Source organism: Pimephales promelas, chromosome 14, assembly GCF_988280905.1.
Source record: "Pimephales promelas chromosome 14, fPimPro1.hap1.1, whole genome shotgun sequence".
Classification (NCBI taxonomy): Eukaryota; Metazoa; Chordata; class Actinopteri; order Cypriniformes; family Leuciscidae; genus Pimephales; species Pimephales promelas.
Genome location: NC_142782.1, coordinates 25362186 through 25378642, shown reverse-complemented (window position 1 = coordinate 25378642; position 16457 = coordinate 25362186). Strand labels below are relative to the sequence as shown.

Below are 16457 nucleotides of genomic sequence, written 5' to 3'. Positions count from 1 at the left end.
ACTATTGACAATCAGGCTCCAGAGAATCTTGGTGCATTATTGCTGCACAATCAAACTATCAGTTTGATTTCAATCAGGCCAAAAACCTAGAACTAGTTCGCAAAAGTTTTTTTTTTTTTTCCAAAAATCTAAAACACCTGAAATTTTCGCCGAACAACAAGCAAAAACAGGGCATTTTGTCCGCCATGAGCCAATGATTCCAAGATACTTCAGCCATTTCATACTTTTCACCGCTGTAGTGCCCACATCAGGCTGATCATGGTCAGCCTTGGTGCCGTTATAGGCGATGCGAGTAGCCTACTAATTTAACAATTGTTCTTATTTAATTTAATTTAATTTAAAGCCCAATAGAGTGATAAGAAAAAAATAATGCTTTAAATCTAATAATTTCTACTGTAAGGCTTAGGATTAGGTGTATAGTAAATCATTTTTTTTATATCATGAAAACCATTTTATCTTTGAGAAGTCTTCACTAAAACAGCTTCAAAGGTTTGTGTGTGAGGTGCATGCCGGCTCGGGCCGCCTTCTCAGGCAAAGAATACATCATGTCAGCTCTTTCCCTGTCCTCCACACCCATCACTACACAGAGCGAGGGAGCGGGTAGCTTGGCAGAGGAGGGTGTGAATTAGAAGCAGATGAAGACGGGGAGTCACAGCCAGTGTTTCAGCAGGAACGAGAGCATTTTTATTCTCTCAGAGACCCGCATCCCAGAACACATACAGAAATAGACGCTCACACACACACACATAGACAGACAACGCTTCCGTTTCTACAGCTGGCTGGATCCTTATCTTACCCTGTGCACGAGACAGAGAGAGAGGGAAATGGAAAGAGGGATAAGACCGACATATACAGACAGACAGACGACAGGATGAACTCAAGGAAAAAGAGACAGAGAGCCAGGCAGACAGACCTACACACACACACACAGACCCACACACAAACAGAGCGCCTCTTCGACTATGTGCTGGTCTTAATTAGAAAGTGGGATCCAAAGTTTCTCCCTCTCTATATCTCGTACTTTCTCTTGCCCAAGTCTCTAAACCAAAGAGACGTTTATTACTTTACAAGAATGTTCCACAGGTGAGGGCAAGGCCAATTTGTAAATAAGCCACTGGGCAACTTGCAAAGTGAAACATGCCAAACTGCAGAGATCACAGCTATATTTGCATCTCGTTTCATTTAGTCTTCATTAGCCTGTCACAACATTATTTATTTGTATATTTATGTGTTTTGTGTATTTTTGAATCACTTTGAATGTGATACAAGGTTTTCGGAGGAGTCCATTTAAATTAAATTATATTCAGAGTTTTGTTCCTCTTGTTTGTGCAGTGTACAGAGTGCTGTTAGGGGCTTAGATTGTGTGAATATATGTTTCTGACTTCAAGAATATCAAAAACACATGAAAAACACATGACGTTTTTTTCTTCTGTGGAACAAAAGAAGTGCTGAATGTATGCAACGAGCAACAACATGAGGATGAGTAAATTTATCTAACATACATAACGTTCAAAGGTTTGAAGTCTTTTGGGAGTTTTTTTTGTTGTTGAAGAAATTAATTTATTCAGCAAGAATGCTTTAACTAAATTGCAAAAAAAAAATCTATTTCAAATGTAAGGAATGCTGTTTTAAACTTTCTATTTATCAAAGAATTCCTCAAAGAATCCTGAAAAAATAGTTTCTACAAAAATATTTACGGGTTAGTTCACCCCCCAAAAAATCATCAAATCAAATAAATGCAGCCTTGGTCAGCATAATTGACTTCTTTCAAAAACATTACCAACCACTAACATTGAAATAGTATTATATGTTAAAAAAAAATAATTTTAGATGAAATGTTTTAATGCAAAAGCATTAGTTGTGGTGGTCCTGTAAATTACACGCTGTTTCGTGCGTGCCTGTAATTCTAGCTGAACTTTATAGGTGTTTTCCAGCGTAATTAGCAGCTTTCATATCATTCATATGATGTGTTTAGGTCTAGGCAGTCCAACAGCTCAGAGCTGATTTCATTTCTTTTGTATATTTACAGCTGTAGTTGTTTTCCCTGAATGTTTTATTGTTTTGTGTTGCGTTTGTAGTCTGTTTGTTTGCCTTCCAGTAGTAGCATGCATTTGGCAACCTTAGGTCTTTTGCTAAAATTACAACAGCATTTGGTTTACTACATTCTGTATCTGTTTTTGTGTGTGTATGTGTGTGTTCCCTTTGTGGCTCTTTGCTTTGAAAAACAAACATTTTATTATTTCATTAAGTCCTTTAATAATGTGCAGCATTAGGAAAAACAGAGATCTGGGATTTGCTTTCCTAGTAGTACTAACTAAAACTAAGGGTTGTTTTTTTTTTGTCTTGTTGTGCACATGATGAGCCAGCAACCAATCACAACCAGTTTTCCAGCTCCTGCCAGTGACCAATCACAAACCAATCTATGCGTTAGCTAACTAAAACCTTGGAAAACAAAAACCTATTTTGCGAGCATATACACACAAAGGTTGTGTCATATAAAAACATTCTTCTGATAAACGTAAGCTAACTTTGATTGATTGTCATTTGTACTACGAGCATACAAAAATGCAACATGACATCATGACTTTTGCGTAAACATACACGCCACTTTCAAGTCAAGTGGCGTGTTATCTATACGCATTTTGAGCTATCCGCGTGTCTGCGTGTATGTCTACGTCGTTTAATGTCCGAGTGATTCTGCGTGTATGTAGCCTACACGCCGTTAAATGTCCGAGCAAAACAAAGCAAAATGTAGATCGATATTTTATTATTTATTTTTTTTCTCTAGGATGGTAGGGAAAGACTGTGACGGGGTTGGGGTAGGTCATATATTTATACACTAATGTAACGTTAAGTCGGCGGCGTTCATAAACACACTGAAAAGCGATTATGCGTGTTGATAGCACGCCAAAAATGGAAATACGAATTGTTGTGTCATACATACGCCATTTCATGAGATCAGTCTGCAACACTACACACACCTGTGCTTATTCCCATTTGTGGCAAATTTGGATGTCAAAACCCTAGAAAAAAAGTGCTGATGTTAATGTAACAGCAGGGAGAGGGAAAGTTTTGCACCATATTTTAACCAATAAAACCAAAGAATTACAGCTCAAACAGACTCCATGGCAACGCACACATACACACTCACGACTCACCAGAGAGTATATCTAGTGTGATACACCAAAAAAGTACTAGTGCTTTAAAAACATATAGATGACAGATGCAGAAAAAAACAATCATTTGAAATTATTTCTTAAATCATACACTTTTAGCAAATAAATAATATATATTTTGAATTTCTTTCGAAATAATGAGTGGTGCTTACTGCTTATTTTGAGTTGCTGGCCTGGGACGTCGCTGTGCTATTGCTGTGTTGCCTCTAGGTAATTGGTCACTGGCTTAAGTCAAAAGATTTCACTCCCAAATCTCTATGATATAATGGACCCTATGGCTCGGGTCCTTCCATCAAGTAAGTCTAGGGGATTTTTCCACCCATTTAATTGTCCATCACGCAAAATCATAAATCTGATTGCATAGAAAAGTAATAGCACATCTCTCTTCAACAAACCCCGTGATTTGAGGTATCATTCATGTCTGTATAGCACAAATGCGAGCAGGACAAACTACATGCCAAAGATTTGTCCAAATCCCAAACCTTAAGTATGAGCGATAGTACTAATGATGATCGTCTTAGCAAGCCCCACTAATTCTAAGCGTGATCAGACTTTTAAACAGCCTTTTAATCTTGAAAACAGTCACAGATTGATTCATCCATAGTGCCATTAATGTGAATCAATCTTGTTAATAAAGCTTGATAAGTTGTGATGGAGCAGGTGAGGAAGAGGGTAATTTTGTGGTAGCCCTAAACGTTCCTTCTGCTGGACCAGCTGTGAGCAGTAAATCCAGCGGTGCCGCCAGGCTGATCTCAGATGATTTAATTCAATGAGTCGTCCTTTTCCTGCTCTGGACAACACGGCCTCCCATCACATTTGGGCTGTACTGAGGCCTCATGGGAATGCATACAATGGAGCTCTTTTATTGGACTCTCAACTACTATTCTTTCCCTCTCACTCTGACTTTCTCTTACTTTACCCGTCTAATTTTTGTTCATAAATTTGAATGGGGCCGCTCTGTTTGGGAGCCGAGGACTTTGTGCCGGGTAAAGCTGGTTTAAAGTCTCCTGTTTCTGTAATAGATGGTGCTGATTAAGTCTTTAGGGGACCAGGCAGAGTCTTTTGCAGCTGTGTGAGGTGTGCACCTATGCAGTGGATGTAGCAGCAACCGTTATAACTGCATGGGGGGAATAAAAATGAAAAAGGTCCTAATGTTTCGGGCAATTAATGATATGCTGCAATGAATGCTTTGAAAAGTACTGAAAGAAAAGTCACCTACAGTAATTAATATTCATGAGCCAGGCTGATATTGAGGTTTATTCAATTTGCCAGTTTGCAAAATGAGCCTGGAGTAAATAATTGTTTACGTGACTTATTGTAGTCCGGTTTTAAATGCCACATCTGACACACTCAGATTGGCCGTTCTGTGACCCTACATTTATCTGTTGTTCAAATCTCTTTGTGGGACTCAAGGCACTATCTGGTTTGGCTATCCCCCAGGTCATTTAACCTTTCCTTTCTCTTTCTCTATCTACATCAGTCTTGTATTTAAACACAGTGAATTTAATTCACTCACTAACAGTGTGTACAGATGTATGCTAGCATAAAATCTGTTTGCAAACATTTTCACACAGAAAATTATTTACAAAAATGTATGTATGTCAGGGGCGTTTCTTCCGAGGAGTGATTCCTCAAAAAAATAGGATGGAGAATAATCCCTATTACAAAAATAAAACAAAGTGAATATTACAAAATGTGACATTTAAGTTTATAAATCACTACTTTTTTTTCTAAAGTAACACTGTCCAACAGCAACACCAGAAGGTAAAGTTACTGCGGGACGCCGCGTCTCTCGTGCCTCCCCTGAGCCCATTGACTTTTAGCAGACCCCCTAAAGTTTGCAATGCTTTATGCGGGGTAATTGAGAATGAATGGGGGAAGGTCACATGAGAGGAGGCAATGCCTCCACTGCGCTAAGATTAGATTGGTTATGATTGGTTCACATGCACTCTAAAAAATGCTGGGTTGTTTCAACCCAAATTTGGGGAAAATATGGACAAACCCGAATGTTGGGTTAATGACTTTTTGTATGACTTTGACTAACGTGACCTGCCAGAACTAACGCTACGCTTGATTATTGGTGAGCATAAAATACTACTTTGATAAACACTAAAATCTTACAATTTGAGGTTACGTATGTGCTTTAAATACCTTAATCTGGGATCAGTTCTGAGTAAACTTTAAGTCAATGGCAATATTTATGGTATGACTGCAGAGAATGTACAGTATCTTTAACATTGTGGTGAAATTGCTTTATGCACATGTTCTTACTCTTATTGAAATTTTGTAAACACTTGAAGGCAAATATTAGTGAGTGAGTGAATATGAATGACTTTGACAGTGGCAAAGCCTCTACCTGAGTGTCTACAGGGTTTATGACTCCGACACAAAGCTCAGTTTCACCCAAACCTCAGGACCCAGTCATTTCTCATGAACCTTTTGTTTTTTTAAAATTAAAAATAGAATCGAAACGGACATTGGGCTTCGACTCATGCAGTTAAAGTCTTGATTCCTGTGTTCTGCTTAAAATGCTTGACAGACATCTCAGATTAAACTCTGTCAGAAGCACTTAAGTTACGAGGAATGTGTTTTTTGTTTATGTGTTTGAGAAAAGAGCGATAGCAGCTCTCATCTTTCAGTCGAGCCACTGCTCTTGTTTCATTTAGTAACAGATGCTCCGGGTGAGTGGTTGTGGTTTTGGTATCTTTTGGCGTGTGTGTGTGGTGTGCTGTGCCTCCTAGACACAAACTAACCACATTTTTATCGCTGTGTGCGCATACATCAGTGCCTTTTATTTATTCGAAATAGAAATGGCAGAACGAGAAGAACTATTTCAGCAAAAATAAGTCTCAGTTCACCGCAAACCCAGACACACTCATACTCTTGGCTGTGTGGGGAAATGCTTCATTTTCAAGACCTTTCCACAAAGATTACAGGCAGTGAGTTGTTCACCCCACAAACAGTGTGAAACCAGAATCCTTAAGAAGAGAAGATGAGCTCTTTGGGTTATTTCAGGTCACACCAGACCCAGAGAACACACACACACACACACACACACATTGCTGAAGGCTGCAGGGGACATTTAAAGGTGTCAATTAGACAGACCACAACACAAGTCCGGTTTGTGGGCAGTCCAGCGGTGCCCATGAGTCAAAACACAGCTTCAAAGGTAGCCTTGAACACCATTTTCAGAGAACATTTAGACATTACTTCTCTGTCTGTACTTTTAAACAAACTCAAGACAGCTTTCCACAGTGTGGTAACTGAACCCACACACCTAGAACACAGAACTGGATCAAACAGCTTAATGGCATATACAGTAAAGCTGAGATATGGTGCTGGTTTGGCAGATGGGGTTTGGGCTTGGGTTTTATAAAGGATAACATTACGTTTGAATTCTTGTACGATTTTAGTATCTCACCGATTTAGGAGACATTTCATGATTCACACTGTATTTGGATGGGGTGAATATATAAATTGTCCATTTTATTGACCAAACAAATTGTCCGAAAGTTTTTTATTGATACTTAAATGGGCTATTTATTTATTTATATATATATTAAAGGGTATTTTGTCAGTATTTACTCACCCTCATATTGTTCCAACCCCGTAAGACCTTCGTTCATCTTCGGAACACGAATTAAGATATTTTTGATGAAATCTGAGGGCTGGATCACTCCTCCATACTAGTCCATAGGCTTCTTGAGGGATTGAACCTTGCCGGCCTCAAAAAGTTATTAAAGCCATCGTTAAAATAGTCCAAGTGACTACTCTGGCTCAATCTTAAGTTTATCAAACGACAAGAACACATTATGTGTGCAAAACAACAAAAATAACGACTTTATTTCAACTATTAATTTCCTTCTCTTTGGGCTTCTAGTCATTTAAGCGTCAAACGGCTCACTATTGGCCGACGCTGATCATGTGTGTGATGCGTGTGACGTACAACAACAGATCGCCCAGAGAGAAGGAAATGAATAGTTGAATTAAAGTCGTTATTTTTGTTCGTTTTTTTGCGCACAAGAAGTGTTCTGGTCGTTTGATAAACTTAAGATTGAGCCACTGTAATCACTTGGACTATTTTAACAATGTCTTTAATAACTTTTTGAGGCCGGCCAGTTTTAATTCCTCAAGAAGCCAATGGACTAGTATGCAGGAGTGATCCAGCTCTCAGATTTCCTCAAAAATATCTTAATTAGTGTTCCGAAGGTGATCTTAAAATGAGCTATTTAAATGAAAAAATAGCACATTATATGATAAGTATATGTATATTGATATAAAAAAAAAATACACATTTATGATGCTAAATCATCATATATGAATAAATTAGATATTCAGTGAAATATAAGTTAAATTTATAACTTGTATTATAAGTTAGGACTTTCCTCTCAACTCATCTGCCATATTGGATTTTCTTTTTTATTGAGCTCAACGCAAAACATTCTAGGATTGCTTTTTCTTCTAAGAGTATGCCATGGAATATATTTTAGTAGGCAACGTAATTAGGCTGCTTGCCTTTTGCAACAACCCTCATATCAGAAGCTCATCATTTATTATTTTCACAGTGTAGGGTTCACAAGGTATCAAGGTTCAGATTGCAGGACACTGATGAGATCAACACTTGTGCATAACAAGACACAGAGTAGGCTATTACACAGAAGTAATATGTAAAGGTATATCTAGAATTAAAATATAAATCTCCTATTTTTAATAAGAGAAGACTAGCAGACTGGAACGTGTTTGTAGCAACAATGATGTCTACAAATGCTGTCTAGTTCGGAAGATCACTTGGTTTTGGTTTTGGTCAGCGCTGATGTGTTTCTCCCTCCGACCAGAGAACGGACCAGGACACATGGTTATCATTGAAGAGGATTGTGGATTCCTTTCATCCGGGGGTCTGGGACCGTCTCTTTCCTAAACCCCGCTCTGACCTCCCTTACCTTTATCTCTCCCTGTCTCTCTCTCTTCCTTTCTCTCTCCATTTTCGCCCGCTCTCATCTGCTTCTCGTCCGTGAGTGAAAGTGAATCGAGAGGTTTGGAATCAGAGCATGTGTAATGTATGTCAATGCTGGACTCTAAACCGTTTTCCCATGTACAAGTTGAGGTTATCTATTCCCATAATACGTTACAGTGATACAGTATCTGCTGTGGACAATAAGCCAATAGATACACATGGATCACCAGTCCAAACAGTGGTTTGTCAGGGTAAATGTGTGGGGGAAAAAATAAAAGGAGATTTGACGGGGCAGCCTGCCATTTCAAAACACACATACAGACATTCTGTAAGGCTGTCAGTGCCTGTTAGGCTTGGCATTCTGATTAACAGGCGGTTTGGATCCACTTTCAGAAGACCTTTTCCCCTCCACTCCTCTCCCATTCACAGACAGAGAGTGAGAGAGGAGGATTATGGGAAAGTCTGAAAGGCTTAGAAATAAAGAACATACAGTATGAATATATATTTTTTTTTCTCATAACCTTATTTTATGTATATTTTTAAACTTATTTTAACTGCTTTAACTCTGTTAAAGTGAGCACTTCATAAAAAAATAATAATTTAGCAGTTTTGTTATTGGACAATATTAGAGATTGTTTTATTTATTGTTATTGAAGTGTATGCTATTTTCTCTTTTTTTTAATTTAGATGACCTTTGCCATTATCTAACACTCACGTCATTTTTTTAACTTGTATTTACCACTCTTAAATGTATTATTTAGCAAATATCAATAGAATATCTATTTTTATGCTGTATATTAAATTGTGTTTTTCAAAATTTATTTATATAAAATAGTATAGAATTTTAATCTTGTCTATTTATCTTGACTTATTGTTTCAACCAGAAGTTTAATATCAGGGCATCCCTACTTTAATTTTTGCTCTTTGAAACTAAATCCTAAGGGAATGGAGCTAATAATGAGTATTTATTTGTGTTTAGGAGTTCCGAGACTTAAGACTAAACCAAAAGATCCCTGTGAGTCATTAAATCCACAGTAACATCAGCCTTAAAACTGACCCAGATCACACGCTCTGCCAATAATGACACAGAATCAGATCATCCTGATGATGTCTATCACCACATTAAACATTTTATCACCATAATAAACAAAAAAGGCAAGAAGGTTTTCCTTGGATGCAACTTGTCCTATAGAGACCAGTCGGCTAAAGGTACTCTTTTTCTCTCGCTCTAACCATCTCCCGTTCACCCTCGGAGGAAAATCATTAGCTCCTACTTTTCCTCCATGGATAATGTGTTTTAAATGACTCCTTGCATCTCTTTCATCCCTCTTTGTCTCTCTCCTTTGGGGCAGGGTGCCTCTTGAAGGGCTTGTTTGGAGAGGGATGTTTCCTCCTGAGTTTGGCCAGGGCCTAGGGCAGGTTCGAGAGGGGCCCCTGCAGGCCTCTATTCTACAGGTTGATGGATGGCTGTTTCACCTTGGACAGCTCTAAGGGTGGGGGGGGAAACGTTGCTGCTTTGTAACGCTGTAACGGGGCTCGTTCACCCCCCGAGACGGATGGCACTCCAAATAGAGTGAGCGGCAGGGGGCCATGTGGCTTGGTAAGTTAACAAGCTCATGTGTGCTTTTCTCGCAATATACGGAGGGCTGTCACACTCGACCTCTACGCCGCGGGGTCACGGCTTCTGTAGAACGCAAAGTGGGAGGGGGTCCGCATTTGGCCGGTAAAGACATTATAGGAGAGAATGCTCACACATGGATAGAAACCCCCTGGTATATAGGTCCCTTTTTAACCATTTTTTTCATTTTAACCCCTTTCTTAGTTACTTGAGCCCACTGAAGAAAGGTTATGCTTTAAAGACTACAACTAAACTAGAAACACCATGGGTATACACCATATCTTGAACTAATGTGGGGTCAAAAGTGTTTGTTATTTGGCTAATACAGTTGACTCAATCAATCAGATTTTAGAGCTGGAACTTATCCAAGGAACATTAATACTCAAGCAATAGCACAAGCTATCAGTAGGACCTGTGATACGTTGTCAATTACCACAGAAAAAAGAAAAAAAAACATTTTAGTTTGTGACAGTGATGTTTACAGTAATTTATATACAATAGAAGTCCTTTCCTTGTGTAGTGTCCAAAAACTATGCGCAAAACATTTACTTTTAAGGCTACAGCAGCTTGTCATTGGGGAAGCACCCTCAAAAGGAACACCTTTAAAACTTAACTACACTTAAAGGGTGCATATTAGTACCCTAATAGGGGTTATACTTTAGAGTATTTTTTAACATTTATCCAAGCGGAAAGCCTTCCACTTAGACTTCTATTTTGAGTACCGTGAAAATATTTTTAGTTACTGAGAGACGGGTCTAATTATTTTTTGTGTTTGTGGAGTTGATCGAGATTAGCTTATTTTGAACCAAGAACATTCCTTTAACTTCTCATCTCCAAAGTGTAGTCAATCGCATACCTTATCTTCTCCGTAGTGACCTGTTTCACCCTCCTCTGACCTGTTTTTAGGAATTTGTCGGGGAATTTACAGCAGTCGTGCATGGCTGTATACAGGCCAGATGACACAGAGAGAGTATCTTAAGCACACAGATATACAAACACAGGAAACATTTGTGCATGCTGAGTGGTATAACTGCCATTCAAAGCTGTGGAGACACAGAGGTCATCTCAGGGCTGAAGTCAAAGGTGCTGAAATATGTAAATCTTGGGCTGAAAAGCCTGAAAACTGTAATTGCTTCAGCTGGTGGCCCGAACATGGTGCTGTAATAACAGACTCCCAGGAATCACAACAATGTCCCAATACTTCTCCACACTCGTGTTTTTAAACTCTCTCAGCATTATTCCAGCAATAACACATTATACCATTAATTGAACCTCTCCAAGATGCTTTTTGAACCTTTCAAGTCATTTTTTGGCCGCCTTAATGTGTAGATCTAACTGAATCCAACCAGCGTTGATGGTGGTAAAATTCAGGATTAGTGGACACCAAGGAAAGCTGACGTGTTCGGCTCAGTCATGGATGGTTGGAAAGACCCTTCCCCGCTCTATCGACACTCTCTTCCCATCTCCAGTTCTCCATCGTGCTAAATACCTCTCCTGTTAACAGGCATTAAAAATCCATTCACACCGCAGCCATGTGCTTGAGTTGGCCGGCATAATAGCTGAGCTACGTCTGGAAGGTGTCCGTTATTCTCTCACTCATTTATTTTCTCCATCTCCCTTAGCTTTTGGCACGCCAACAGCATTCGGTCTCTCTAGGCCGGTGCTCAAAGCCGCTCAGACACGGCAGATAAAGTCTCTCATGCAGGTTTTTTTTTGCTCAAAACAGAGAAATGGCTGTTATGACTGTTACCTGTGAGAGCTGGAACCGAGAATCGTGATTTATGCGTTCGAAAACGAAAGGATTTGCTAATGCATGTCGATCGAATATCATGGCAAGCCACGGAAAAGCGCTCTCTGGCACGGACGAGTGCCTGAAGCCATATTTTTCACATTAGAGGCTCTGTACAGTTGCCTTGTGGTGCACATATCCGCTGGCACCCTGCTTGGGGGCCGATCAAGCCTTGCAGGAGCTGTTCTCATACTGCGATGCCCATCTGACCATCATCATAATCAAATACACTGCACATGGGCCCTGTGAATGATCCAGTGTAGCAATGCGGGCTGAACTGAGGGCATTTTGGAAAGCCAGGGAGGGGTTAAGAGCTTGATGGGTGGGATAGAGATGCTGTAGTGCAAGTCTCTTTTTCTCTAGCTCGCTCAACCTCCTCCCTTGGGCAGGTGGTCTGGCCGAAAACTGACAAGGGCATCAGAAACCAATTACCCAGACTGCTTACACACAGGCTTTTCGCTGCCAAACCAAACTTTGCTATCTGAATAGGCCTGCGTGTTCACTCCCACCCGAACCCCCCTTTCTGTCTTTCTCGGTGTCCAGAAGAAAGAATGTGAGATGGTACCGTATTATTCCCCTGTTCCCAATCGTTATGTTGTTGTTTTTTTCTCATTTTCATTCATCGCTGACCTTGGTTCAAATATCCATTTAAAAGTTATAAACACAATTAAGCTGTATTTATAAAGGAGTGTTTCCCCTTTCTCTTTCTTTCTTTCTTTCTTTCTTTCTTTCTTTCTTTCTTTCTTTCTTTCTTTCTTTCTTTCTTTCTTTCTTTCTTTCTTTCTTTCTTTCTTTCTTTCTTTCAGTGTTGTTTTTGGATCATTTACAGTATATACTGTTGTAGTATTTATTAATATTTGGAATTTGAAATTTCTCTTTCGCTTTTAATTTATAATTACTTCAGTTTGTATTTTACTGTATTAAATTAAGAACCTCAACATAACATTTGATTTCAGGCACAAGAGGCCCAACAAAAACTTGTCCTCTCTCACCGTGACTCCGAAAAGCTGAGATTTCGCTCACTCGTTCTTTCTCTCCTCATGTCTTCCTGTTTTTCTGTCTGGAGGGTGTAATTTCAGATGCCCATCATCATCTCCCATGGTAACTGGTTCCTGAGGAACCAGAGCTGGAATCGTTAAGCAAATTTGATTTCTCAACTCATTTGCCTTCTATAAACGTTGCCATGTGTTTGATATTACATATAAGCTGTTCCAGTGTGTGCAGAGGGAAAGCTGAGAAAAGGAGAGAGGTGGAGAACAGGAATCGGAACATTAAATGGCAGGTGAAATCAAGCGAGATCTGAGGCGGAGGAAAAACAGGGAAGATGAGAAGAACGATATACCAAAACATCACTTTTCTTGGCCATAAATAGGGAAAAAGACAAAACATCAATTATTTCAATCAGTCTGTTTTTACTTGCCCAAAACAAGGACATCAGAATATTGAAAGTTCAACCAACAGACAACCGTGATAGAAAACAACACCATGTCCCCACAACAAGACTTAAACAATGCAACATTGAGTGGCTAACCAGAATCTCTCTGTAGGCTGAATCAAAAGTATATTGTTTCTGGAAAAAAAGATTGTAAAAACACTCTCAAGTATTTAACTCAAGGACAGCCTGAAGGTTGGACAGTTTTGGGTATTGTAAGGAATGTAGGCAAAATTATCAACCAAAGACAGACCTAAAAACCTTCAACAACATTAAGGGGATAGTTCAGTCAAAAATGAAAATTCTGGTATCATTTAATCACTTTCATACTTGTAAACTCATATAACGTTCATCCAAGATTTTTAGCAGAATGTCTAAACTGCTTTCTGTCCAAACAGTGGAACTGGGAAGGGAGCAGGTATGGAACAGGATTGCCAAACTAATAAAAAATGAGTCATGAGTCAAAAGATTATAAAAAGATTTATAAATGTCAATGACTACATCAATGTCCAAAATTGCCATTTAAAATATATTCAAATAGAAAACGTGTAATGATATTTCACAATATTACTGTTCTACTCTATTTTTGATGACATAAATGCAACTACATTTAAAAACATAAAGAAATTGTAATGTTTCCAAACTTTTGACAGGTACTTTAAATGAAGACAGAATTTACATTTTTTTATGCTTTGTAGGGAGCATTATAAACACTAAATGAGGTTATGTAGGGGTGAAAGTGAGAGCAGGGAGGGGTTTATAATATTTAAGAAAAAAGGAGAGGGTATAAAATGAGACTGGGTGATGATCTGTCAGCAACAGATATGTGTCACTGTTTCCCCTTTGATGTCACTAGCTCTAAACCAGTATTAGCGCAGTGCAGAAACCTAATATTGTGCTAATCTGGATATATCCGCTGTCGTCTTAGATGGACTTTGGTAGGGGGGTGAAAGCCATGCCATAACCAAGTACTGTAGATGTACTTGCTTCCCCATGTAGCTATATAGAAACAGCCACAAACAGTGAGCACTGCATCACATCTCTGCAATGGTGATAACTTTGCATCTGAGAATAAGACCTTGTTAATATCACTGAAGCCTGTCTACACCCCTCAGGCGCTGAAGATCAGGGGTTGTTCAGACTCTGAGCCTGCAGAGGTTCCAGTGACAAAGTGAGGTTTCAAGGGGAAGAGGTTGACAGGGAATCAGAGGATTTATGTGCACGCCTGTAAAACTTTACGAGAGGAGCCGCATTTCAAACGATCCAGCGGGCATTATTCACATCAGTCCCGACACGATGGGGGCGAGCTATGAAAACTTTGTCTGAGGCGGAGGTAGAAATGATAAAAGAAGAAGAGAGATGTTTTAGTCAGTGGCTAGCAGCATCTGTTCAAACAATAGCAACCTGACAGAAGCTGTATGGTTCAAAACTGTCCATAAGGAAAATGAATATTGTGATTAAGGCAATGATTCTTACTCTGCATGCACGTGCCTACTTGTCCATCTTTACTCATCTCGTAGGGTTTGTGCTGACATGTACGGGCAGGACCCTGGGGAGTGTTTAGGGAGTGTATGGATTGTGTTAGAGCAGAGGTCACCGAGAGGCTATGTGTGCGTTGATAAGATTCAGAAGAAGACCATAGGACAAAGCATGGAGGCTCTCTGGATTAAAGAGTTTTCAAAATGCATTTACCTTCTGTGATGACAGATTCCTGAAACTGAATATTCTGAACTTAACATTAATATATTCAATAATTAGTATATATTATATTCAAATAATGAAAGGTGGGACTTAATTTTATCTATTAAGATTTATTGGATGAGTTTGAAATGTGATTTTATATTATATATATATATATATATATATATATATAAAACACACACACTACCATTTAATGTAGTGTAATTTTTTTTAAAGAAGTGTCCTATGCTCACCAATCCTGATGAAACATTTGCATAGAAAAAGTAGCTGTTTTCCATGTGAATATATTTAAAAATGTAATATATACCTGTGACGGCAAAGCTGAATTTTGTATAAAGTAATGAGCAATTTCTCATTTAGTGTCTTTCAGTTCATGTACTTTCAAATATGATGAAGTCGACCACACAAGTGGATTTCCTCTAGTTTTGCGTCTGTGTGTGTACATGACAAAAATGTTTCGGTCTCATTTCAATCTTCTTTGTTCCACTAACAAAAGCACTGTTGGAAAGTTGCCTCATATTTCTGAAAGGGTGCCATGTTTGTGGTAAGTGGCCTCAGAAATCTTTCCTATGAAGAGGGAACACTCTCCAAACCTTTTTATCTGTTGACCGTTTGAAGGGTGTTTGTAGTGTGTTATCTAATTGTTACACCCATTGGTTGTATTTGTGTGTATGTGTTTTTTTTTTTTTTTTTGGTAAAATAGACCTTGTTCTCACTGATAGGTAAGACAGCCAGTGGGTGACCTTTCGCATGACGTGAGGCCATTAAAGCAAAGATGAAATGACTGTTCCATTCTCAAGGAGGAATGCAGTGAAGAAGATGATGAGAAAGGAAAAGAAAGGTGGATCTTGGCACTGGGATCACAGCTGTGTGGAATAGCTCTCTGTCTTGTGCATTCCCAGCTGTTGGGAGCTCATAGCACGATCTATCCCCAATGTGCAGAATTCATTAGCGCTGGAATACTGTAGCACAACAGACTTTCATTCAGGCCATTCATTCAGTCATTGAGATGTTTCATGGATGACTAACAATAGTTTGATTAACTGATGTGCAGTATTAACAACAATAACTGATTTTGAGACAACGAACGTCTGACTGCATTAAACATTAAATATCCAGACTGATCTCATGAAGTAGCGTGTGTATGACACGCCAATTCATATTTCCATTTTTGGCGTGCTATCAAGACGCATAATCGCCTTTCAGCGTGTTTATGAACGCCGTTCACTTAACGTTATATAAAGATATGACTTACCTCAACCCCGTCCCTAAACTTAACCGTCACTGGGGTTAATGGCATTTATGACTGGACATTTGACTGCGTGTTCGGACACGCGGAATGACGCGGACGTTAATGGCGTAGACATACACGCATACACGCGGATAGCACAAAATGCGTGGAGATAACACGCCACCTGACTCGAAAGTGGCGTATATGTTTACGCAAAAGTCATGATGTCATGTTGAAATATCAGAAATCACTGATTACAGATCAGCCATTAGAATGAACATGGTTACTGTTTTGTTATGTTTTGACAATCCTGTCAGGTCCATTTATTACAGTGAAAGTCTGTTTGCAAAGCTTGTGCCGAAATTGCAACTGATTTACCTAAGAATCACATGATGTGACAGACTGATTTCATGAAATTGCGTGTGTATGACATGCCAATTCATATTTCCATTTTTGGCGTGCAATCAACACGCATAATCGCTTTTCTGCGTGGTTATGAATGCCGTTGACTTAACGTTATTACTGTATATATAAATATATGACCTAACCCAACCCC

General features: G+C 39.0%; 1 protein-coding gene across 1 annotated transcript in view; it reads right to left on the bottom strand.

The window, feature by feature from the left end:
* trabd2b (TraB domain containing 2B) overlaps positions 1-16457 on the bottom strand; it is a 53517-nt gene that overhangs the window by 26993 nt on the left and 10067 nt on the right. The window lies entirely within an intron of this gene.